General features: G+C 48.2%; 1 protein-coding gene and 1 pseudogene across 6 annotated transcripts in view; one reads left to right on the forward strand and one right to left on the reverse strand.

The window, feature by feature from the left end:
- Positions 1-27383, reverse strand: part of Nav1 (neuron navigator 1) — a 251080-nt gene that overhangs the window by 70156 nt on the left and 153541 nt on the right. The window lies entirely within an intron of this gene.
- Positions 20354-20852, forward strand: LOC106143800 (annotated as a pseudogene).

Below are 27383 nucleotides of genomic sequence, written 5' to 3' on the forward strand. Positions count from 1 at the left end.
AGAGTTACAGTCATGGTGATGGTAGGAGCAGAGTTACAGTCCTGGTGATGGTATGAGCAGAGTTACAATCCCGGTGATGGTACGAACAGAGTTATGGAGTCATGGTGATGGTAGGAACAGAGATGCAGGCACACTAGAGATCAGTCTCTCTGCAGCTCCTACTTCCTGGGCAGAAACTCAGCTAGTGGAGATAGGGGCAGTGGGTACATGTAGAGGCTCTGCTGTATCCAATGATCAAGCCATTTCTTCTCTTCCTCCTTTTCTTCATAAAAAAAAAACAACTTTATTTTTAACTTTTTTTTGAGGTGGTCTTATATAGTTTAGGCTGGGCTTGAACTCCTGATCCTTCCAGCCCAACATCCTTTGTGCTAGGATTACAGGGGGTATGCCACCTGCCTGGGCATGCAAAAAACCACTTAGAGAGACAAGAGTGACATCTACAGCTCCAACTCCGGCCTCTGTTGCTTTCAATAAATCCCTCCCTGCTTTACCTCTCAATTTCCCTGCTAACTGCAAAGGGTCAGAAGTGGGAGGAAGGACATGAGGCTGACAGATACTCCTAATATTCTTGAATTTTGGGGCTGAAGTCATATGACCAGCGTTATTTTATCTGGATTTTATTTATTTTGCTGGCAGAATTGTTCTTAGTTAGAATTGGCTAGCCTGAATTTATAAAACAAAGACGGACTAAAGCCAAGGTTTGCCACAGCAGATTGATATCTGAAATCCAGGGCTTCTTTTGGGGCGTTCCTACAGGCTCATCACTTCTCTGGCTTAAGAACCCTTTCCCCAGAGGCTGGGCACTCTGGGGAGCAAAGCTACTTTTGCAGCGATTAGTTCTGCGCAAATTCCCAGAATTAGTTTCTCAGAGCAGGAAAGGTCCCAGAGCAGGTTGTGCATGAATAAGCAATGATACCCTCCCACTTGGTCTCTTTTGTGCCCTGGGGTTTTGAGACCAGGGGTGGAGTTTGATAGAAGGTTCTAAGCTCGCTGGTGTGATGACAACGGAAGGCAGTGGCCCAGAATCCACCCCCCTCTTCTAAGCAGTGGTACATGCCACGTGCCAGTGCTCCCTCCAGACCAGAGTTCTGCCTGGATTGCCTACAATCGAAAATCCTCAGAAGAGAAAACCACCTGGGACGTAAAGGCAAATACAAGGATCACATAGAGATAGAAAGCAATTTCCACAGAAAATGTGGAAAACAGGTGCTAATACCGTACCCTCCTCCACCTTTAATTTCTGAGAGCGGAGGAGGAGGATTCTTAATGAGATGGGGAGAAATAATGAGTTAGTGCACCGCTCACTCTAGCTCAAAGGTAGCTCTGTGAGCTCTGCTCATCCAGGCCACCTTCCCTGGAAACCGTAGCTCACCATTTTCTCTGAGGTCGGCTTAGTGTGAGCTAGGAGGGCGCCTGCAGGAAGTACTGAGGCCAAATGTTAGAGGACCTACTCACAGGGTGCCGGAGGGGGCTCTGAGTCCTGCAAGGAGCCAAGGATTAACAGTTCCAACAAGTATTTGAATGGATTGACAACCCAGGGCTGGGAACTGCAAAAGGGATAACCTGGAATTTATGAGATATATTTGAATGTAATATAAGACAGCGTTTCAGGACTGAACTTTTTCCACACAGGAGCAAGGTCTAGAATGTGTACCTGGCAACACTGCTGCCATCTAGGCCACTGAGCCTGGCAAAAGAGTTCAGAAACCCAAGATGCCAGAAGTAGACCCCAAGCATGTTTTGCTGTAAGGGCCCACTGGTAAAATACTATTGTCTGAGTGCAGGGATTGAACCCAGGGCCTTTCATGACGGGTAAGCGCTGACCACTGAGCAGTGACTCAACTCCTCTGTTGATAAATCTGTTAAAAACCCTACAGCTTTAAAACCACACAGTTGGCAGATCACCAGGATCAAAACCTGACCATCCAGTACAGACTTTCAAAAGAATTTAAAATAACGTGGGGAAATGTTCCATGCCTGAAAAATCATTTTCACACACAGACAGCCTGTGTGTTCACAGTAACACATGCAAGTGTCCTGGGCCCTCTGCCACACAGCCTCGAGAATGGAGGTAGACACAGAAGTCAACGGTGGGAAGGACTTCATGACTCCATTTCTTTACACATTGCCCATTGATCCCATTGCCCTGTAAACGCTCTAAGGTGTACTGGGACCCAGAACTGTACCTCCCTCTTTTATGCGGAAAGCCTTCCATCCTCCGGAACACTCTCCCCTGACTTCTCTGCAGTCCTCCTTTGAACACTCATTGCTCCCTTAGTGTACTGCTCCTTAGCTTGGGGATGAATTTCCTTCATTATTTCTGACTTGCTTGCTCCAAGTTTCCAGCTCCTGTTACTCCTGACGTCAGAAGTCAACAAGTAACTCTGTTACGGGTTGATCTCATCCTACTGACTTTCATTTCCATTGTAGGAATGAACACAACTCTTGATAGAGGCAGGTCATTAACAACTGCTTGCTGGTGGGTTTTCTCCACCTTGTGTATCTGCTGTATTTCAGCAGGCAGGATTTGGACCAGACTGAACACTTGGTCCCCACTTGGGTCCCCATTCGCTGTTTGGGGAGATCTAGAGGGTGCAGACTTGCTGGAGGAAGTACATCACTGTGGCGAGGGGCTCTGAGATTAAAAGCCTGGTGCACTTTTCATTTCTTAATCTGCATCTGCTTGTGTATGAAGATGTGAGCTTTTTATAAGGTGCTTTGGACATGGTGCTATCCCAGGAACAGAATGTGATAGAAGACGTGATAAACCAACATAAAGCTGCCATGTTATATGATTTTTTTTATAATGTATTCTACCAGTGTTCACGAGATCATTATCAAATGACACATAGATGTCACCTGAGTAAAAGTCTTTGGACCCTAGGACTATGACTGGTCAAAACTACCACCATATCATGAGTAATATGGAAAGACAGATATAAATAGACTTGCTGGGAAGCAACTTCTCAGGCTGGGGAATCTCATTAGCAGCTCTTTTTACTATAGAAAGTGACCATCCCTAAGGGGATCTTATTTATTCTCAAGTCTATAGAGAACAGCATGTCCCTCCACCTTGTAGAGAGGAACACTTGTGGGGGCCAGTCAGAGCTGGGGTTGAATTTCTGCTTCACCACTTAATGGCTGTGACAGGAGACAAATGCCTTCCCTGCCTGAACTTGTACTCCTAGAACAAACGGTCATATCACTATCACCCTCTGTGGTAGATACAAGGAGTAAACAAGATAACAGTCACATCGGACCTGGCTCCATCTCCAGCAAATTGCAGGTGGGAAGATAATGCCCTTCTGTTCCCTTTATTTCACACACATACCTACCACTATGCAAATGGCACCTGCAGCAATGAACACTAAGTAGGAAATGTAGTTTTAGAAGGGCTTTTAAAGTTAGGCCTCCTGTCAGCCCACAGGTTGCGCCAAGCATTTCTTGACCGAGATCAACACACTGTGTATCTGTGTGCAAGCACACACAAGGAAGGAAGTGGTGACAAAGGGTCTCGACTTCTTTACTTTTCAGGATTTCTCCCCCAGCCAGGTACAGTGCACACACAGGTGCTGGGGAGGCTGACTCAGGAAGATGGTGAGTTTGAGGCCAGCCTGGGCTATGTAGTGAGATCATGTCTCAGATTTTTCCTTTTCCTTTTTTGGAGATGGAGAGTGTCTTCAGAAGTCTTTTAAGATTTAAAGCACCATCCACAAGTTGAGCATTCCCAGGAAATCCCCGAAGTTAGAGTTATCTGATTGTGCTTTAATGTCGGGGGCAAGGACAGTTTATTATTTCCTGAAATTAACTAGAGATGACACTGGTCTCTAGGCCCCAGAAGAACAAGCCAGTGGCATTATGTAAGGCTTCCAGATGTTCTGTGTCACATCATGCTCAGATCAGTCATCAGTCTCAAAGGGTTCTGCCCCAGAGGTTGAGTCTGTACAACTAAGGAAGCTACGCTGACGGAGGACCAGGCAGACAGTAGGAAGGATGATGACACCCCTTGCTCACCGGGGTCTGCAGAGTAAGCCAACCACTTGATAACTTAAATCTAAGATCTTTGGATTCAACACAGTAGCCGGCACAGAGTTATTACACACAGTAAATCCTGAATGAATATTTCTGCTTGAAAAACAGATCACTTTTAAGAATAGATTATATATATGTAAGTTGCCATTAAAATTTAAAGTATACAATAAAAAATGTAGAATTTATATTATTAAAAATCTAAAGCTAGGCGATTAAGAACTTGAGTAGAAACCAAAGATTCTAAGTCAAGGAGATGTTTGGACTATTAAACTGACAGGCTCCATCCTTAGAGCCGCAGCAACCTGGAAGGGAAGGACGAAAAGGAAGAAACACAGGCTGGGCATAGTGGCGCACACCTTTAATCCCACACTCAGGAGGCAGAGGCAGGCAAATCTTGGAGTTTGAGGCCAGCCAGGTCTACAGAGTGAGCTCTGCCCTCCATATTATCTCACCATCCTTACTGCACCCCAGTGAGGTAAATAGGAGTTGTGCCCATTCAGAAAAGGAAACTGCAGTAGACTAGCAACCTCTGTCCCATCGCAAAGCCCGTCAGCAGTGAGGTGACTTACAAGTCGGGCGAGTTGACTCCAAGTGTAGGACATTCTTGCCAGAGTTTCAGGCTAACCCAAGCTAACGAAGGACTTTGCTGAGGCTTCCAATTAACTTCAACTTCAGAACCTTACTTAGCATCTCTAGGGGCCGGGATTGGTGCCAGTGAGAACAGTCTCCTGATATCATGGTCTTTCGGGTTATACATAGTCATACAGACCTGGGTGTGATGACTGGACCCTCCACTGTAATCTTAAGACATGTCTGCTTGCCCTGCATCTCTGCCTTCAATTTGTGAGATAGAATGCTAATAATAGAGAAACACCCTACACGGCCAAGAAAATTAAATGGGTGTCCATAAAGCCCTTAGCGTAGGTAGTGCTTTACAGCAACACGGCACAGTATAACGAGGAAAGGTGACAGACTCATAAGTTGTAACCAGATTGCTTCTGCACTCCGTTGTTCTGGTTAAGTTGCTTCACGCTCAGCCCACCCTTCTCCCCAGGGTTCCAAGTCTGGGCAGAGGCCTTGCAGGAAGAGGTTAAGCTTGCAAATGAGGTTTGCCTGTGGTGTGCTTGTCTAGCCTCATAAAACCCCTTAAAGAGAAGCAGCTCATGGGCTCTGTTGTCCCTAGGCATTGGTCCTCTCACACAGACTGAGTTTGTGCCAAGCCAAAACTCTGTCCTAGGGAGTTGCTGTGTGGCTCTGTGGTTTGTGCGAGGCACACGCTGTGAACCTGCCCGTGAACAGGTATTACCTCACCCATTCCCAGGCTATCCCTAAGAGCCACTTCCAGGAAGGAGTTGGAGGGCTGAAGGGGATACGTGGGTGGACTTCAGATTTCCTGTCTGGAGGACACAAGAGGAGGGAACAGGTCTCTCCAAGAGACCCTACCGCTTGGGGTGTGCAAGACTTGTTATGAACACATCATTCATGGCAGAGGCAGCAATCCTGGGCATCTACTCTAGGGTAAGGAGGCAAGGGGCTGAGAGCAGATCAAAAGGGGGTCGTGAAGCATTTGAGGGCCAATTAAGTCATTCATCTTGTATCCCACAGCCTCCCTGGGCTATCTATCTCCTGAGCTTAGGGGCAGCTGGAGCACGCAGGGAGAGGATCTCTTTGATCCCCTACTGGTTTCAGCTATACGCCACCATTTCCAGGAAGTTTCTGGTTCTCTCCAGAGAAAGGGCATGGGTTGGGTAAGCTCCCCCTCTGTGGACTAGAGCCAGGCTAGTTAAGCTTTATAACTGAAGTGTAGCAATTGGAAGATTGACCTACGCTTTACGACATCCCCTCTCTCCTTGCCTACCATGCACATTCAGGCTGCAAATCTTGGCTTGGATGGAGAGGAAACCACAGGCTGGCTCGGCTGCACCCTGGGGAGGTAGTTATAATGAGACCTCCTTTCTCGGGGTTTTGGCAGATGGGGTCCAGCCCAGCACACCTGCCCAGAAACTGAGCCAGGTGTGTACTCAACAACTGTTGCCTCAGGGTAGGGCACTAAGTTAGGCTACAAAGGCCATGTTCCCTGGGGACAGGGTGACTCTCCTGGAGCGGCATTGGGCCAAAGAAGGGGACAGGAAAAAATAACAACTGAGAAAAAAAAAAAAAGCTTGTACCTAGAGAAGGTGGCTGTAAGGAGGAAGCTGTGATGGGTGCTGGGAATCACTTGGAGGGTCTTTAGGCCTTCTGGGATTGAGGAGAAGCAATGGATAAAGCTCAGAGAGGAGGCGATGCTACAATTTCAACAGGGCATACCCCAGAACCTAGAGTCCAAGGCGGCAATGGTGATGGAGCTTGGAGATTATGAACCACACCTTCCTTCCACCTTCTCCAAGAGTCACTGAACTGTACACAACTCGGCTCAAGGTTTCAACTAAAGAATCCCTGGAGGTCCCTAAATGGATATATTTTTCATTCATGAACCGCCTCACCAGCCCTGGGAACAACCTTCCCTAAATCCCCTACATTTCCAAGGCTCTGCAAGGCTGATGCATGTGTACTGTAGCTGGGCACCCAAAGTTCTGGGGCCTGTGTCTACCGTTTCACAGAAGAAAACAGGCCTTCATTCCCTTCTGTGTGAAGCAGAGTTACAACTTGGGGTTCCCTCTAATGAATCACCAGGAAGCAGGAGCAAGTCTCGAGGGGGGCAAGTCTGGGCTCCCCCAGAGAGTGAGGGGCAAAGCATGCAGTAGGCGAGGCCACTGCACCTCGCACAAGGTTCTCTGAGTCAACCTCTGGTCCTCCCAACTCCCCTAAGTCTCCCAGGTCTGAGTGAACCCAGTGCCGATCTCAGGATGATAGCCCAAGATTGGAGAAGTTCTCAGAAAGCCCAGAAAGTCCCGGCACAGGCTGTTGTGATGCCCGCTTCTCTCGGGTTGGTGTACTTTCCAAACCATCTCGAGGAACTTAGGGTGGTGGTGCCATAGTCACATTCACCTCCCCTTTTCAGGGCAGCCTCCTCACGTGCCTTCCTCACCTTACAGCAGAGGGCTGTACCTCACAGTGTGTCTCCTCAGATCACAGGGCTCTCAGATTCTTACTCCTCCCCAGGGCACAGATCCAAGGGATCCAGACAGTTGTGGGGTCACAAATGCAATGCCCCCTCCCCTCCCTCAGGTCTTCTCCTTAGGTCTCCCACTACCTCCTTCCCGAATGGAAAGCCCAGAGTTACGGGGTAACCTTGGCTGAGTAGGCGAGGGCTGCAGGCCCCCCTCCAGACACCCGCCCTGGTCCCTGAGGACCCTGACCCGGCTTTGCAGCCGCAAACCGCAGACCTCCGAGTTCAATCAACTTGTGCTATTGTCTGAATTCATTCAGGTCTCCCCAACTCAACGCTCCCTCTCCAGAATCCTCTTTTCATGCATCTCCCGGACCCCCAGACCCAAACAGCAGCAAGCCAAACGGTGGGAAGCCAGAGTCTCTGGGGCGCTAGCACTCCTCGCTCTGGCAGAGGAGACCCTCCTCCTTGCCGACCCCACACCACCGCCCCAAGACGAGCCTTGCGGGTGGGGATGCCCTAAACCGACTCCAGGCTTACCTGCGAGGAAAATTCGCTGCCCTTCCCGACCTGGGCAGGGGCAGATGAAGCATCTTCCCCGGCTCAGGAGACCATTCAGTGGGTGAGCAACCAGTGCACCCCGGACAGCCTTCGACTGGCAAGCGGCGGGCACCCCAAATCGTAAGAGCCGCAGACCACGCGGAGGGGCGGACGCCGAACCGGTCGTCGGCTCTCTGCTCCCTTTTTCTCTGCACAGCCGGCCTAGTACTTACGGCTCCAGCTGTACTTAAAGCGACAGAGCCCAATTTCTCTGTCGCTGACTTCTGTCCCGAGCCCCAGAAAAGCAGGCTGCCAGCGGGCTCTTTAACGCCCAGAGCAGGTAGACAAAGAGCTACCGCAGCCTCCACGGTTTCAGTGGCCTCTGCGTCCCCAGAATCCGGAAGGTGCGGAGGTGGTGGGGGTTGAGGACCTCGACCTCCACCTGGCCTGCACCGGAGTTAACCCCTTGAATGCCAGCAGCGGTCTGGTGGGAGGCTCGCCTCACGCGGAAGGGGTGGAAGGGGGTGTGAGTAGCTGGGCATTTCCGAGTCTCCCGGGCAGGGAGGGGAGGTGGTGTCTCCCTGGCAGGGAGGGGAGGTGGTGTAAGGATGAAGAGGCCTGGACAGGACCTCCCCGCAGAGGGGTCCTTCCTAGCTTACTCCTCGCTCACCTAGGTTTTTACAAATTACTCAAAATTGGCGTACTGAATTCAAATACCCATCCTTGAAACAAGATGAAGGTCAGATGGGGCTCCATATTGCTAGAGGTTGGCTCTGGACCGTTATGCTAGGGGTGGGGTAAAATAATGTGATCTCTCCCTGTTTCGAATACACTTAAGGGGTGGGACGAAAGCAGATTTCTGGTATTCCAAGGACTACAGCAGAGGTGAGAGATGTGCTTGGGATGGAAGGGGCTGGGTTGGGAGTGGTGTTTGGTCCCCAAGGTAGAGTCAGCGCCTTGACCCAAGAGGCATTTTCCGATGACAGACTAGGGAGAAAACGATCCCGATACACCCGTCTTTAACGAAGGGCGTGAAAAATAGTGGGTTGGATAGCAGGGCTCAAATCTTGGAATTCTTCTGCCTTCAGGGGCCCAGCCGTAGCACCTGACTTTCTCAGTCAAAAAGAAATCAAGTCTGCGTACAGCCCGTTCTCAACCTGTGGGTCACAACCCCTAGGGGAGTCGACCGACCTTTTCACAAGGGTCACCTCATTATATTAAAATTCATAACAGGAGCAAAATTACAGCTATGAAGTAGCAACAAAAATAATGTTATGGTGGGGGTCATGACAACACGAGGAACTGCATGAAAGGGTCACACACAGCAGCAGGAAGGTAGAAACCACTGACATAGTGGATGCACGCACTGTTTCCCCTGCTTCCTCCAGTCCTCAAGCCTTAAAGGAAGAGTGGTTGAGTCTCCAGCCAGATGTGAGCTGGGCAAGCTAGGCAGATCGCATTTGAGAAACCGATGAATTCTATCTGCAGTTCTTCCTTTAAAAGCACCACGATGAGGATGGCAAGATGGCTCAGTGGTAAGGCTTTAGCCTCTTGCCAAGCTTAGACTGGAGTTAATTCCCTGGACAGCCATGGTAGAAGGAGAGAACAGACCGCTGCAAATCCTTCTCTGACATCCACACATAATCCATGGCACACACAATCACACACACACATATGCACACACACACACATCAATAAAATTTTTACAAGTGTTAAAAAGCCCCATGAGTACTGAGCTAGGATGACTGTGAACCACAATGCAGTGGTCTCTGGAGTCTGAGCAGCGCTGCGGGACTGAACCCCTCTCTGTCCTCTTAGACCTCGTGCCACCTGCTTTAGGAAGGAGCGGATTGGATTGACGTTCTGAGAGCCTGCCTCCTCTTAGCCTTGAGGAGGGTCTAACGGGGCTTTGAGTTCTTCTTTTCCCATACCGGTGACTGCCCAGGGGCACTGACCTGGGGCTACAGTTGCAAGGAATGAATCACAGTTCTAGGGACCTTTGTCCTTGAATAGGCTGGGCTGGGGGAGGGGAGGGGGTTCCTATCTACAGGTGCTCGCCATTGTTAAGTTCTACAAACACACTTAGAGGGCCAAGGAGAGGGAACTCTGGGGTGATCCTTCCACCCATCCTTCTTAGCATGGTGGCACAAGGAGACCTTATTACATATTCCAAGGAGTTTGGGTGGTGCACTTCTCAAGCACACCAGATTTGCAGGAAGTAAAGAGCTAGGCAAATGGTCTCTGAAATACCTTCCTCTATCCTGGATCTATCCCCTAACCTGGCTCCGCATCCTGGTACCGTCCTGGGCTTCTCATCCTCACCGTAACTACACAGAGAGAATGAGTACAGTCCCTTCTGGGGGGGGGGTTCTGGCCCCACTGCTGTGCTGAGCTGGCCTGGGTCATCTGGGGAACAGCTTATAGCACCAGGAGGGATTCTCTTTAGCTCCAGCCAGCGTGAATCCTGAATAAAATGGCTGTGTCAGCCAGAAGAATGTCATCAGCAGGGGATGTTGTTCTCCAAATCGAGCTGTAGCTTTTCCATAAGGTTTTTTTTTTCTTTGTGGCTTTCTGGTCAGAGCTGGAGGGAGGATCTGAGGAAGGGTAAGGGGTGGGAGTTTACTTGGAGGAATGGTGTGTGTGTGTGTGTGTGTGTGTGTGTGTGTGTGTGTGTGTGCGCGCGCGCGCGTGCACGTGTCTGCTGGCACATACAAGGTCCCTGAGCATTTCTTCCCAGGCACCCAGAGACCACAGGGCCATATTCTTCCTCATACCTGGCCCTTGTCTCCCCAACAGCCTCCTCTGACTCCATCTTCTTCTTGCCCCCTAGAAGGACTAGGGTGGGGCGGGGGGCAGGCCATAATGTGAACAAGTCTTGATCAGCCGCTTAGCCACAAGGAGGGGCTCTCAGCTTTCTGGTCCTTGCTTAAGAGGATCTCTAGAGCCCTCCTCCCTAAGATGGATTTCTGAGCTGCCGGACTTCAGCTCAGTCTCAAGGGAGACTCCCTCTGTGTGTTCCTCTTTCCTCCCCCAAGGGGAAGCTAAACCTTGCAGCATGGTGTACCTGTTTTTCTGTGTAAGCTAGCATGGGCTTTTACAGAGGAAGAATCAAGCTCCAGAGGCTTCACTACTTAAATAAATAGGATGCAAATTAGCACCTGCTATTTTCAGCCCACAGGTCAGGGCACTTTGGTAATTGGACTGCAGCATTGAAGAGGAATGCTGCCTGGCTTTTGTGAAGACAAGAAAGCGGCCTTCCCTGTCGATGGACCTACTCCTCCTACTCCTGCACTTGAAGAGGCCCTGGCCTTGTGCAGCACCTCACGGGTGCTGCAGCAGAGTGGGGGTGACGTGGTGGTCCTGGCTACAGGGGAGAGGCATGAAGGGGTGACTCTGAGTGCTTCTTTCTGAGCGAAGGGAAAACACCTGCTGAAAGGGAGCTGGGTACCAGGCACTTTTCCAGAAAGAACTGCCAGCCAGCAAGGGTGAGAGGAAAAAGGCCTATGTGTGCCAGATAGACGCCCTCTGTGCTCCTCTGGCATCCCTCAGGAGCTATGACCTCATTTATCTCCCATGCCAGCAGCACCAGAGGGCCTCTTTACAAAGGGGAAACTGAGGTTTGGAAAGACTAAATGTCCAAAGCAGAGCGGAGGGCCCAGATTCATGTGCACGAACCCTTCAGCGGGCTCCTGAAGATGATCTGTGCTCCCTGCCCCCACCCCCCTGATCCTGAGGATCCCTGACAGGTGTCTGGGCTCAGGCCCGAGTTCCTCTTAGACAATGTCCCCTTTTCAGTAAAGACACCTAAAAGAGTTTCTGAGTGGTTCCAGTTGTGTCCCTGACAGTAACCTCAGAGACCAGCTTGGTTAGAACGGGGCAAGCAAAAGACACTTGTCAGGTAACATGGCATGCTCTGCCTTCTAAGGCCGCTTGTCTAAGAGTTTCTGGAGCCTCGTATCACCTATCTGGGGTCCGACCACATACCTGATTTCCACTTTGTCCCTTGACCTGCCTGATTTCTTCTTTCTCACCAACTCGGAGGCTGTGGAACTTCTCAAATGGAAAAACCCTTCCCACTCCATAGGTCCTGACTTGTCAGGGAACCCTGCTCCAAGCCTGTGGGTGGTTGAGCACGGAGACTGCTCCATACACTTGAGCTAATCTAGTGAAAACTTTATTTTCCTTTTTTTGTCATTTGTTTGAGATGGAGTCTCACTGTGCACATAGCTCAGACTGGCCCAGAACTCACTATACAGCATAGGCTGGCCTTGAACTTGTGAGTCTTCTGTCTCAGCCTCCTAAGTTTACAAATGACAAATGTGTGTGCTAATTTGTACAGCCACTGGTGTCTTGGCAGTGACAGGCATAGAATGAAGTGAGAAAGGAAGGAAGGAAGGAAGGAAGGAAGGAAGGAAGGAAGGAAGGAAGGAAGGAAGGAAGGAAGGAAGACAGACTAGAATGAATTCTTTTCTGGTTGGCTAGGAAAAGGAGAGAGGAAGGATTTGCAAAAGGGAATTAGCAAGGGGACCCCTATTTCCACACTGCAGTAGAACTGTTAAGAAATTTTCCTAATTCAAAGACCTACCCCAGATCTCCCAAAGACTCTCAAATCTTGATTGAGAGAAATATCTAGAGTCCTGGAACTTGCTCTATATGTACCCCAGGCTGACCTCAAACTCACAGAAATCCACCTGCCTCTGCCTCCCAAGTGCCAGGATTAAAGACGTGTACCACTACTGCCCAACCAGTTTCTTGTCTTAAATAGCATAGCAATCTAAGGCCAGGTAGCTTTCGCTACACTTTCTTTATATCATTCATGTCCGGGAGGGTTCAAAGAGTGGCCTAAGGCAATCCGCCCACAGGTGCTGGCATGATGATGTCAGTCCTAGCTCAGGAATCATGAGTGAATCTCCTGACCTGTTGGTTATGCCTGAGGTCATTCATAACTCTTGGCATGAGTTTTCCTTCTCGCCTCAAGGCCCAGACAGGTTCCAGGCCTTTTCTGGAGGTGGTACCAGGGAGCCTGAACCAGATTCAACTCAGAGATCAGCACTGAAAAGACTTGAAAGGTCATTGTGCCCAGCCACAGCCCTCCTACAGATAAGACCCGTAAAGAATAATTGATGTGCGTGGCATTCCTATGCAAACACAAGTTTCTTGATTTCTATATTAGGGTTTCTCCAGACAGTGGTATCACTTCTGGCCAGATCCCTCCATAGGGCCAGCACAGGGCACATAACGGAAGGTAGGGAAGGCCAGTCTGTGGAACAGTTTGAATGGGGGCATTGAGAGCCAGCAGATGCGTAGTGGAGAGTTCCAAAGCCCTTCCCTAGTCCCAGCTGAGCTTTCTCTAGGGTGGCAAAGGCGCCAGCTGAAGGAAGGGGCCCTGCTCCCAGCTGTGTTATTGCTCAGCAAATATTTATATAACCTTTGCCAAAACCCGCCTTTCCCACCACCCCTGCAGTTGGGAAATGCAGAGAAGGGAGTCTCAATAATCTTCCGTGGTGAGCTAGCATCTCCATGGACCTTCCTTACCATCCCTGGGAACAAGACACAGAGGACACAGGGGAGGGAGAAGAAAGGGCAGTGGGGGAGGTTGCTGCTCTGGCAAGTGCCTGATGAGCTGGGGGTGTCGGATGGGGAGATGTGTGGAGCAGTGTGAGCATGAGCATGTCTGAGTGTGTTTATGGGTACTGTACATATAGCATCTCATTTGATCCCCAAAGCCCTCATACTTCGGCCTCTACACCAGGGGCGACGACCATCTGCCCTTGCCTGTATTATTGCCGAGGTCTTCTGTCCCATGTTCTGGTTCCCCCAGTGTCACTGTGATCACACAGTAAGGTGCACCTCCCCTTCCCTGAAGTTCTCCAGAGGTTTCTCCTTTCACATACAAGAGACAGCCCTCATCGTGGCACACCTGGCCCCTAGATAACGCCTGACCTCATTTCTGAATGCTGTCTCTGTTTACTTTGCTTCGGTTACACTGACCTCCTTCTGATTCCCTGAACATATATTTACTCTTGCCTTGGGGGCCTTTGCACGTGCTCTTCTGTTTGCGGGAGCAAAGAAAGCTTTCCCCGCCACCCCATCTCAAATGGTCTGCACCCATTGCCCTCCACTCAATCATGCTTTTTACTCATAGCGCAGCATCATTTAAGGGTATATTTTTAATTTTTATGTATTTGGTTGCCATTTCATCTTATACGAGTTTAAGAACAAGGCCCATGGTTTCTTCTGCATCTGCAGAGTCTGCCACCCAGTAGGTATTTTATAAAGCACTGAATGTAGAAACAAATACCATGATGTGGGCATTTGGCATCATCATTCTTTTCAGAGTGAAACAAGAACAGGCTAGGTAGCATCCCAGGTTGGGAGGGAACAGCAAACTGAAAACTGAATCATAGTCAATGAAGCTCTAGAATGTTCTACAGAATGCCACTCTGCTTCCCAAGGAAAAGAAACTACCCACGGGTGCTGGCAGAGGCGTAAGAGACTGTAGAGCTGCTGCCTCCCAGACTGCGATGGGGCAGTCTTTGAGCGGGAGGCACACACGGAAGTGCTTTGCCCAGGCCAACTCCGGAAAATGGGATATCTGGGAAAAGCTCATGCAGCCTGGGCTGGAACCACTGGCTATCCCCAGGGTCCTTCTTCCCAAGCTCATTATGGCTTGGAGTAAGAAATGACAGCCAGATAAACCCTGTCCCTAACCTAATATCATTTAGTGGAGCATCAGTGGCCCTAGGAATCCCTGCTGCAAGCTGCCCTATGGCCATGTGTGGGTAGAGTGTCAATCCTGAACTGCCCCTTGTCATCTGACTACAGTGTTCGAGAATGAAGTCAGGCGGGCAGTGGAGGAAGACTGAGGTACTGAGTGGATGAGCAGTGAGAAAGGGAGGTGGTGGTGAAAGAGCGTGAACAGCAAGGATGAGCAAGACAGAGCTAGGACTCTGTCTCAGGGCTGGAGATGCCAACCAAGATAAAGGAGAACTCCTGGGATGCCTTGAACACAAACTGGACAAGGGAGACATGAAGGCTGGGAGATGTCACCTGTTCACCCTCCTGGAAGTCCCTCCCCCTTCCCAACACTGTCTACGTGGCTGCCCTACATAGACTGGTGCATAGGCAGCTGTGTATCTTCAAGAGACCTCGCACGCACTGCCTCGACATCTGGCCACCTCTCAGACAAGCTCGAAAGGGCCTCCCACAGTGTTCACCTCTCCTTCCAGCTCCTGGGTATGCACCGAGCTCGGCTCACTCTACGGCACATGCCCACGGGGACCCTCTCCCGCCTGCTCTCTCCAGGAGCCTGTCCTGCATGTTCAGTGAGTGTATATCCACTTCTGACATAGCCCCATGCTTTGGATCTCTTTTCTACTTTGCTTTCCAAATCCAGACTTTCCTGCATCGGCTGGTGCTTGTTCCATTGTCACCAGGATAGTGAAGCAAGAGTAATTCTGTCTTCAGACCTCTTTGGGGAATCCTCCTGCAGAGCCTGGTGGGTAAACCTCCTGCTTGGGCTGCTGGCCTTTCTTCAGCTGCAGTGAATGGCCCTTTGCTGCCTGACCAGAGACATCTGATAGCCCAGAGGCCTGAACTGGCCCCTCAGGAATATCCTGGGACAGCTCTGTCTCTGAGCCAGAGTCAAACAAGGACACACATTCAGTGGCTTGGGTTGCCCATTTGCTGTTGGCCCAGAGCTCCCAGCTGTGGCCACTTTGTGGCTCCCCAAAGTGAGGAAGATGAAGAGGTTGCTTCCAGCAGGGGTCTCTAGCGATGGTTCCCTGGACATTCAGCAGTCCAAGCTGTTGACAGGAGAAGACAGGGTGTCTGTGTTTGCAAAGCTCCTATTCCAGTGGAAGGCATGTGATCCCTTCTCCGTCATGCTCCCAGGTTTTAGGAAAGAAGATCCACACAGCACGGCAGTGGTAGCCTGGGATGGGAGTCAGGCCTGGGCTGTGCTGGGATTCTGCCGCTTTGAAGCGAGTTAGGCTGAGTTCCATTTCTTAGCTTGTAAATCAAGGTAAAGAATATCTAATTCATATTGTTGGGAGTAAATGAGCTAATTCCATGTTAGTGTTTCATAAGCTGCTCCTTTACAACTGCCAGGGAATCATAAAAGTGCGATGGGCCTTTCTTTACTATAGTGCAAATTGTACACAAGAGGCTCCGAACAACCCAGAGTCAGATAGCAATCATATGCTAATGAGGTAGATTAGGGAAAGCTCCCTGATGACAGGGTATTTGGGAAAGAGGAGCAGGGCAATCAAGCATCGCCACCAAGGCAGGAAAATGCTATTTCAAAGATGGCCTCTATAGCTTTGGGTTTCTAGAAAGTCAAGAGAAAGGAGAATATAAACAAGTACTGAGCACCTACTACATACCAAGTACCTTACATATACTGAGCACCTACTGTATGCCTTGTATATTATATCTATTGTGTTCTGCTGCCTTCCAACAACAATCCTAGCCTCATATGATGATTATACTTTAGCATAAATGGCTTTTCTGGAGCCTCGAAGATGGTATCTGCCCAGCTTAGCACACTTCCAAACTTGTGCTCTTTTGGGGACGTCAGTTTACATGAAACTTCCAGGCACATACGAGCTCAGCTGGTGCATAACCAAACATGAGTTGTGGAACAAAAGAGGGGTTGACAGTGAAAGAGGAGAGAGGAATGGACAGGGAGACAGGTGGACAGGTGGGCAGGGCTGGTAGAGAAAAGTCATACCCATCTCAACAGCTTCCCTTAACGCCTGTCCTCCCCGACTGCCAGCCAGAGTGCATGTCATCACACTAAGCGAAAACCCCAGCAGCTCGATTGTAGGTTACTAGGGCACCCAAAGGAGGGGCCACTCCTCAGTCGGCATCAGTTGCCATGGTAATTAGCACGCATCCAGCAGCCCCTCTGGAATACCTGGCTTACTCCAGGTTTTAAGAGACACAGCACAAGATACCCACTAACTCTGCAGACAGCGGATGGTCCACTATTGTGTTCTGAGAACGAATGGAATTTTGGGAGCCAAGGACTCTCTCAAATTAGCCCCGTCCATCACACCAACGCCCAGAATCTGATTCTACACACGCCTTGCCACTCTTGCTTCTTACTTTCTTTTCATGGTGTTTTTGTCTCTCCCCTCCCCTTTCTTTCCCTCCCCTCCCCTCCCCTCACTGATCTCCTACAGACACCTTAAGTCTGTGACCAAGCCAGAACAAGCTAAAAGTGCCGTTCAGTGCCACTAGGAGCTGCTGTGTTCAATAATGAGCCGGAGCTGAAAGATAAATGACCAAGCTTCTTTGCTGGACCCTTGAGGGGTCACTAACCTCCTAGAAATCTTCAAGCCTCAGGTGCCTATGGCAATAACCTGGGCACACCCCACCTTCTTTCTCAGGCCCATGCCATTTCTGCCTCAGATCTGCTCCCCCTGGAGCTGCCCACCTGTACGGTTTAATGGATCGTGTAAGATGGGGAATGTGTGCTGGAAAATCTTCAGTGACAGTGTTAAGATGTAGGAAAGGTGTAACTAGGCCACGACAGCATCGACTCATGGCTGGTTATGGTGGAGGCAGGTTTAAGATACAGCATGAGTTAAGCCCCCTCTCTCATGTACGTTTGTTCCCCTGGTCTTCCACTTCCCCCCTCAGAAGGTCCTAAGCAGACTGGTCCCTCAGTCTTGGACTCCCATCTCCCAGAAATGTAAGAAATAAATTTCTGTTCTTCATAACTGACCTCTTTGTGGTATCGTGTTATAGCAGCACACAGGAGCTAAGAGACCAACTCACACTACTCTTTGTGTGATGTTTGAGTTTGGGACAGTGAGCGCAATGAGCCAGGTCATGATGGGGAAAAGGCCAGCCTCTGTGAACTGTGCACAATTAGCTTAGTTCTTTGTTTTATAAATTTCTTTTATTTTTAATTATGTGTGTGAATGTTTGGTGAGTAAATTATGTGTGTGTTTGTGTGTGTACACATGTGATACAAGTGCCCTCTGAGGCCAGAAGAAGGGATCAGAGCCCCTGGAGTTGGAGCTATAGGTGGTTGTATAAGCCACCCTAATGTGAATGCTAGGGACTAAACTCAGGTCTTCTGGAAGAGGGGCAGGTACCCAGCCATGGAACCATCTCTCCATCCTACAATTAGCTTAGTTCTACATGCTACATGCTGTACTCATGACTCACATCCCAAGCCACATGTGGGCACCATTTGGCGGAGGAGAACATTGCATGCACAAGTGAAAGGGGTCAGAACAAGTCCACATTGCTTAGCAAATAAATTCCTCTTCTTCCCAGTGAGGATTAGGAACATCATTTTCAGCACGAAGGCAAACACACACTTGTAAATACTTCCAGAGTAGATACGGCAATAAATTTAATTCTCACATGGTATGAGACAGAGGCGCTGTGGTCCACAGTTTTCAGCTGTGGTACCAAAAGGGGACACAGAGCGTGCATCTAACCTCACCTGGCTGGACAAGGGAGAGGCAGGATGGAACCCAGCAGGCTGGCTGTGTGCCTTTAGCCACTCTGCTACTCTGGCAGTCGTGATATCCCTGTGTTGATAAGCCTGTCTAACTGACTGAATGCGGGAGAACCAAAGGGATCTCAGGATAGCACCAAAAACAACGAGACCACTCCAAAAGAGAAGTCAAAGCCGAAATTCAGTGTATCATCTACCAAGTTTAAGTGACTCTGTTTCAGTTTGGGTTTTGTGGGATGTCCCTGTAACCTCAGAACTTGGTGATGGAAGGCAGAAGATTAAGAGTATAAGGATACATGGCTTGTTTGGTAAAGTTCTCGCCACTCAAGTATGAGGACTTGGGTTTGGCTCTCCAGCATCCATGTAAAAAAGTCAGGCGTGGCAGTAAGCATCCTTAAAGCCAGCACTGGGGCTCACTGACTCCAGTCTAGCTCAGTTAGTGAGCTTCAATTTTGGGAGAGACCTTGTCTAAAAAAAATAAAGAGTGTATACACACACTCACATAAACACACATTTATCATACACATACAAAGAGTTCAAAGGCAGACTGGACTATACACTGGGGCCAGTCAGGGCAACATAATGCGACTCTGTCAAACAGGGTAGAGGAGACTGAAGAGATGGATAGGAAGTTTAGACCACTTGTTGCTCTCACAGAGAACCCAGCTTCATTTTCCAGCATGTCCATGGTGATTCACAACTGTGGTGGTTTGGATGAGAATGCCCCACTTAGGCTTATGTATCTGAATTCTTTGTTTCCAGTTGGTGGAACTGTTTGGAAAGGATTAGGAAGTGTGCTGTGGAACAATAGTCTTGTACCCTGTAAAGATTTGTCACTTGTATTGGTTTAATAAAAGTCTGGTTGGCCAGTAGCCAGGAAGGAAGTATAAAGGTAAGGCAACCTGAATATGAGAATTCTGGGAAGAGGAAAGGTTCAGTCTGCAGTCGTCACCAGATGCAGAGGATGCAAGCCATGTGGCTAACACAGACAAGAATTATGGGTTAATGTAAGAGTTAATTAATAGGTCAACAAGCCTCTGTGTGTTTCTTTGAGACTGAATGGCTGTGGGACCAGGTGGGATAGACATTTCTGTCAACAGAGGTGTGGTGTGGTTGCCATTCCCGGTTAGTTCTCTCAGCTTATGCTGGTGGACCAAGATGTGAGCACTCAGCTACTGCTCCAGCACCATGCCTGTCCGCCTATGGCCATGCTCCCTGCCATGATGCCATGGACTCTAACCCTCTGGAACCATGAGCCCCAAATTAAATGCTTTCTTATAAATTGTCATGGTCATAGTATTTTATCACAGCAATTGATTGGTAACACATACAATGACCATTTGTGCCTCCAGTTCCAGGAGACCAAACACCCTCTTCTGGCCTCTGCGGGCATCAGGCATACTTGAGATATGTATACATACATAATACATACATACATGCATGCATGCATACATAACATAAATATATACAAACATGCATACATACAGGCAAACTACTCATACATATAAAGTAAAATAAATCTTTAAATTCTTTTCAAAAATAAAAGGAAGGAAGGGGAAGAAGGGAATGAGGGAGAAAGGGAATTTTATTTTGATACTGTAACAACCTCTAACTAAGACAAAAATCATTAGCTAAGTGAATAGGATGCTAAATTGAGATTGGAATAAATACTTTAAGCCAACATCCCATACACTTTTCAAAGTACTCTTACATATCTTTTCTACAGGGCAAAAATAATTTTATTTTTATTATTTGTTTGTTTTTTTAATTAATTAATTTTACTTTGTATACATTGGTGTTTTGCCTGCAAGTATGCCTGTATGGGAGAACAGTTTCCCTGGTGCTGGAGTTACAGACAGTTGTGAGCTGCCATGTGGTTGCTGGGAATTGAACCCAAGTCCTCTGGAAGAGCAGCCAGTGCTCTTAACCACTAATCCACCTCTCCGGCCCCTTTTTTTTTCTGTCTTAAGACGGGGTTTCTCTGTGTAGCCCTGGCTATTCTGGAACTTTCCCTGTAGACCAGGCTGGCGTCAGATTCAAAGATCTGCCTGCCTCTGCCTCCCAAGGGCTGGGATTAAAGGTGTGCACTAATAGCCTGGCTAAAAATCTATTTGTGTTTTGTTGTTTAGTTTGAGGTAGGGTCTTACTGTGTAGCCCTAGCTAGCCTGGTACTCACTAAGTAGATATTACTGGGAAAGGTGTGCACCATTATGCCTAGCTTTAGTTTTGTTTTTATGAGCAAATTAAGACTCAGAGAGGTCTTCCGGTCGCAGGCGCTTGGGGAGCCGCCGATTACCGTCCAGCCATGGCCAAGTCCAAGAACCACACCACACACAACCAGTCCCAGAAATGGCACAGAAACGGCATCAAGAAACCCCGGTCACAAAGATACGAATCTCTCAAGGGGGTTGACCCCAAGTTCCTGAGGAACATGCGCTTTGCCAAGAAGCACACAAGAAAGGCCTGAAGAAGATGCAGGCAAATAATGCAAAGGCCATGAGTGCACGTGCGGAGGCCATCAAGGCCCCGGTGAAGCCCCAGGTGGTGAAGCCCAAGATGCCAAAGGGCCCCAGCCGCAAACTCACCCGTCTGGCTTTAATTGCTCACCCCAAGCTTGGGAAGCGGATTAGAAGCTACATGGCCAGGGGTCGTAGGCTCCAAAAAACAAAGCCCAAGGTTCAAGCCAAGGCAGAGGCCTCAGCTGCAGCTCAGGCTCCCAAAGGTGCCCAGGCCCCTGTGAAGACCCCATAAAAAGGTCGCAGTCTGCCAGTGTGAAGACAGGTGGACTGGTGTGAACACCTACACAGTATTTGCAGATGTTCAGGACCTTATGCTGTTTTTACAAATAAACTTGAGGCAAGGTCTGTTAAAAAAAAAAAAAAAGACTCAGAGAGGTTAGATTACTTGCTTAGTACCACACATCAAACTACAAATTCTTAGGATTGAACTCCAGATTCTACAATTAACCCACTGCTTCTTCCCATGCAGAGACTCATCAGCCACAGCTGTGTATACAAATCTGCAGAACAATTGTTGGGTGCTATCCCCAAGAGGCAACAACCATTATCTACTTCAACTGCACATCCTTTCATTTCTTGCAGACCCAGAAAGTATCCAATCTAATATTTATTTATTTAATTTATTTATTCATTCATCTATTTAGTTCGAGGATATTAAGTTTTCAATGTAAAATGTCCCCCATAGGTTCATGCATTTGAACACTTGGAAGCACCATTTGGAAGGTTGTGGAACCTTTAGGAGGTGGAGTCTTGGAGGAAGTGTGTCATTGTGTGGGTAGGGCTTGATGTTTTATCCTTTGGTCCACGTCCTGTCTGCTTTCTGCTTCCTGACAGTGGCTGTAGTTTGATCCGTGGCCTCACATTCCTGTCACCTTGCCTCCCTGCCACAATAGACTGGTGAGCCAAGATAAACCTTCTTCCTTTAAGTTGCTTCTCGGGTGTTTGACCACAGTGATGTGAAGAGTACCTGGGGATAGAGCCCAGGGCCTCACACCTACTAGGCAAGGGTGTAAGCCACATCCCTAGCCCCTTACCTCCTATTTAGCTTTGAAGTTCCTTCAGGGGACAAACTGACTTTTCTTCCTGCACTTGAACATTGGTCCCCCCCATGTGTAACTCCTCCCCTCTCCCCTTTCATTCTCATGGGCCAATGACAGACCTGGTCTAGCTGCCCACCAGTGGGATGCCTAGAGACTAGCCAGGAAACGGAAGGCAAAGGCAGAAGAAGATTCAGGACATCTCTTCCCTGCCCAACCACACTCAGCAGGCTCTCTCTGTGCAAACCCAGTACCCATGCAGAACTCTTGTCCCTGGCAGAGTTGGATGAGCATCTTCGGGCCTGGCAGTCAGGTGTGGGCTAAGCTGGAGAGCAGTGGACGGAGCTCTTAAGAGGCAGAGGTGGGAGGCTGTGTTATGAGACTGGAGGTGTCTCTTTAAGATTTGAGTTCAGTGCCTCTGGGATAAAGAGCCAGTCTGGGAGAAGGCAGGGGCCCACAGTTTATTTTATTTGACATTTTTCAACGCCAGGATACTTTAGAGCCAAAGAGGAAACAAATCCCATCTGTTGCTGAGCCCCCAAGCACAGTTCAAGAGGACAGGCGAGGGAGAAAAAGGAGGGGATGGGAGAGGAAGCAAGGAGCTGGAACATCTAGCCACACACAGAGCACGGCCACCACCTGGAAGAGATGGATGTGGCAGACAGTCACCACAATCCCTCTGTGTTTACCCACAGCTCCCTCAAGATGGAGCCCGCTGATGCTGTCTACTGCTCTGTGGCCCTTGGCATAGGCTGCTATGGCAGTCCAGCAAATGCTGCAGATGGCACACCTCTCTGCATTGTGAACAACACCCCTGGAGTTGTGGGGTTTGGCAGGGCTATGGCTGGCTTGGCCTTCGGCTTCCCATCCGTTACTGCCACAGAGCTCCAACACAGCCCACCCAGACCAGCCCCGACACAGACAGACATGGAGACCCAAGTCGGAACCACATCCGGGATAGGATGGGGTTAGGGTAGGGTGAGGGGAACTCTGAATTCCTGTCTCTCTGGATTCCATCTCAACCCCAGCACCTGAGTCTGGTTCTGGCCTCAGCTCCTTCCCTCTTGTCTCTGGAAGCTTGGGAATGGGGAGGACAGATGGCTTGGAGCCTTATCTTACTTAGATTAAATTCCAGACCCTACTATTTTTAGAAAAACAAATTCCTTTTGTCTTTTCAAGGGGTAAAAATGTCCCAAGCTGTCATCTGTGACAGCCTGCAGTGCTATGGGTTGAATATCGCCCTACAGGACTGCTTCTGGTGTCAAGCAGGTGATTAGCATAGGTGCCAACTTTTAAGTGGCTTGCTGACAACTTGAGAATTTCCATGGGAGAGGCACCAGGACATGAGGGGTCTGGAAAACTGATTCATTTTAGAAAGTACTAACATTAGGTGGGGGCATTTTTTTCTTTTTTGCCTGTAGACTAGCTGAGCAATCATTCGTTACCTACTATCATACTCAAATGAGGAATTCCATTTATTTCAGTTTTCCTAGATGATGATAATATTTGAATTAACCAGCAGGAGCTGTTATGAAGCAGAGTGCAGCTACATATTAAGAACTTTGTCATAGAACTTAATACCATGTGAAAGGGACTGAGGTCCCTGCCACTGTGCCCGTGCAAGCTACTGTGCCCATACAAACCACTGTGCCCATGCAAGCCAAGGCTGAAAGAGGCTGTCAGGCTACTATAGACGTGTCTGTACAAGATGAGATCTTTAAACTGTTGGGAGAACTTTTAGAAAAATGTGTTTTCCTGGAGCAGCAGTGATGGTCTGGGCAGAACTAGGATGCTTAGATTTTTTTTTTTAATTAGTTATAAAAACTCTTCAAAGAAAGTACAGGAGAAAAAGCTATATACCATTGTGTCTATCAGTGCCTTCTTGGATGTGGTACTCAAAGCACAGGCAACAAAGAGAAAAAAAATCAAATCAGAAACTGGACTTTTCTGTAGTGAAAACCTTTAGCAGATGGTGCATGCTTGGAGCCCCAGCTTCTAAAGAGGCTAAGGGAAGAGGATTGCTTGAGGCCAGGACTTCAAAACCAGACTAAAAACATAGTGAGAACCCCCAATACACACACACGTGGGCTGCACGGACACACACACACACACACACACACACACACACACACACACACACACAATGAACCAGGCTTGGTGCAGCAAACCTGCAGCTCCTGCACTTGAGCAGCTGAAGCATGCAGATCTTGAGTTTGAGGCCAGTCTGGATTATTTAATAAGACCTTGCCACAAACCAAAGCCCAAACAAGTTTTGTGTCTGTGCATCAAAGGACACCATCAATAAAGAGAAGGGCACCCCACAGAATGGTAGAAAATATTGAGAAATCATATATGTGATAAAAGATTACTACCCAGAATATATAAAGAACTCCTAATAGCAAGGTCCAAAAAAACCCAATTTTTAAAAGGGCAAAGGTTTTGAAGAGACGTTTCTACAAAGAAGAACTCCAAATGGTCAATAATCACTTAAAGATGTTCAACACCATTGGTCCTTAGGGAAGTGCAAACCAAAACCATAATGGGACATTGCCTCCTCTTTATTAGAAAGGCTATTATTTAAAAAGAGGAAAACAGAAAATACTGGCTGGGGCTGTGGAGTGAGAAACTCTTACACGACGATGATGGGAATGAAAATAGGGCAGGCATCACAGAGAGCAGCATGGTGGTTCCTCATGCAATTAGAAATGGTGTAGACCTGCCCTGTGGTCCAGCAATGCCATGACTGGGTATACTGAAGATACAACTGCGTTCACACACTTACAGCAGAACAATTAATAATGACCAGGGCACAGAACCAACCTGTATGCCCACTGATGGATGAATGATAAAGAAAATGTGGCATACATCCATGAAGGAATGTTATTTACTCATAAAGACAATGCTATTCTGCCACTTGCAGACACGTGGATGAAAATGGAGAACTCTGGGCTAACTGCACCAGTCAGGCAAGAAGGCTCGTGGAACTTGTTCATGTTCCTAGGTCCTGTACCACTCACATGTGGAAGCTGAAAAGTGGGTCTCACCAGGAGAGCGCAGAGTGGTAGCTCCTGGAGCTAGGGAGCGTATGGGGTGGGAGGGGGTGAGGGAAGAAGGCTAATAGTGTATGTGGTTGGAGGGGTGAGGGAAGAAGGCTAATAGTGTATATGGTTGGAGGGGTGAGGGAAGATGGCTAACAGTATATGGGGTGGGAGGGAGAGGGGGTGAGGGAAGACAGCTATCAAGAACAGAAGTATGGCTGGGACTGAAGAGTAACTTCTAAAGATGATTTGTTTTATTCTTAATTGTGTGTGTGTGTGTATGTGTGAGTGTGTGTCTGAGTAAGTGTGTGTGTATCTGTTATACATGTACTTGAGCACAGGTGCCTGAGGAGGCCAGAGGCATGTAATCCCTCTGAAGTTGCAGTTCCAGGAGGTTGTGAGCCACCTAACATGGGTGCTAGAAGTCAAACTCAGGTCCTCTGCAAGAGCAGCATATAGTCTTAACCACTGAGCCATCTCTCCAGCCCCAAGAGTAACTTTTTTAAAAATAAAGATTTATTTATTAATTATGTATACAGTATTCTCAGTATTCTGTCTACATGTGTGTCTGCAAGCCAGAAGAGGGCACCAGATCTTATTACAGGTGGTTGTTAGCCACCATGTGGTTGCTGGGAATTGAACTCAGGACCTTTGGAAGACCAAGTAGTGCTCTTAACCTCTGAGCCATCTCTCCAGCCCCAAGAGTAACTTTTAATATGCTATGGCACTACTAAAGTATGAGAAATAGCTTCTAATGTTCTGTGGTTGGCAGCAATTAATTGTATGCTTCAAAATAATTGCTGGAGAGGATTTTTAATGTTCCCAACACAGAGAAAGGACGTCTTAGTTGATAGATAGATTGGATCATGTTGTGCACCTATAGTGAAATATGTACAATTGTTTTCATCAAAGGAAAAAAACGAAACAAAAGTCAGGTATGGTAGCACATTCCTATAATCTAGAACTTGGGAGGTGGAGGCAGGAGAACCAGGAATTCATTCAAAGTCATTTTCAACTACATAGTGAGTCCAAGGCCAGTCTATGCCGAATAAGACCTTGTTTCAAAAAGCAGAACTAAACAACCACCAAAAGAACCCCACCTAATCCCTCAACCAAAACAAAACTAAAAAAATCTATCTGAAAAAACACAATGAAATTTTATTTCACATTCATTGGATTTTAAGTGCTCCACAGAAGTCATGTTTTACAAAGTGTGGGGGGCTGTAGACCCTCAGGAGGCAGAACCTAGTATAATGTGTTGGGTTGCTGGGAGTGTGCTGTTAAAGGCTGTGAGACATTGTTCTTGCCCACGGGGCAGTTGGTGACACCAAGTCCTCTCTCCAGGGTGTGCTGCATTGTCAAGGGCTTCAAAGCAACGAGACTGAAATCTCTAAACCCTGACCCAGACAAAACTTTCCTCTTTAAAGAAGCATCTTGGGTATTTCGCTGTAGTAACAGAAAGCCGACTAGCACAGTTAGGATAGCTACTTTCTTATAAACCAGAAACTAGTAAACAGCAAGGCTTTCGAGAATCTAGAACTGATGGCGATGTAAAATGGTCCAGTCTCAGTGGAAAATAGTATAGTGGTTCCTCAAAAGAGAACACACAGAATCACTGTATGGCCAGCCATTCTCTATGGGTATACATCCTAAAGAACTAAAATCAAGGTTCACGGTAACAGGATTCTCAGCACCTAGAAGATGGCTAAAAAGATAAAAGGACAAACAAAATATAGTATATGATGTTCCGTTGGAGGCCCTGCTTCAGGCCCCCTCCTCCCTCTCCAAACTCTGCCCCTCAGAAATCCTGCCCAGCAGCGGCTCCTCCTCCAGAGCTTCTAAGACTAAGCCTGCAGGTCTGTGTGACTTCTCTTCTTCCCTCCCCCGCCTCACTTCTGCAGGGCTTGAGAGTCACCTGGGAATGCTTTGCTCAGATTAAACCTGGCTTTATTAATTCGGTTTGATCTGCCTTATTGCGTTGGTGGAGAAACCTACTACTGGGAATCCAAAAGTACTTATCACACACAATCAGTGAACACTACTGAACCATGAAGAGGAAATTCTGACATAATAGGGATGAGCTTCAATGATATTATGCTGGGTAGCATACACCACAAAAAGACTGAGGTAGCGTGAGTCCCTATGCGTGGGTTACCTAGAATAGGGAGTGAGCTGCCATGTGGGTGCTGAGAATCGAGGTCAGGTCCTCTGGAAGAGCAGTCAGTGCTCTTAACCAGTTCATTTTATAGATGAGGAAATCTGGCTGAGAACCACAAGGGATGAGAATACTAATGGAAGCAGAGGAAGGGCAGCTTAGGTTTGCTGGGCCACCTAAGGATTTCCTGGAATCCAGGCTGTCCTGCTTTAACATAAAAGCACAACGTGTCATCTGAAAACATTTAACTGGGAGCAGCGGTGTATGTTATGAACTGATTTCCTCCAATGCTCACAACCTAAACACATTTATGAACTGATTTCCTCCGATGCTGACATCCTAAGCACATTTGGGATGGCCTTACGTTTATGGTCCTGTACAGGTACTCGGGGATGAAGAACACTTAAAACTAGGGAAAAGTTACCACTAATTGAAAAGTGGCCAAAAGCCGGGCGGTGGTGGCGCACGCCTTTAATCCCAGCACTCGGGAGGCAGAGGCAGGCGGATCTCTGTGAGTTCGAGACCAGCCTGGTCTA

This window comes from Microtus ochrogaster, chromosome 6 (assembly GCF_000317375.1).
Source record: "Microtus ochrogaster isolate Prairie Vole_2 chromosome 6, MicOch1.0, whole genome shotgun sequence".
In the NCBI taxonomy this organism is placed as follows: Eukaryota; Metazoa; Chordata; class Mammalia; order Rodentia; family Cricetidae; genus Microtus; species Microtus ochrogaster.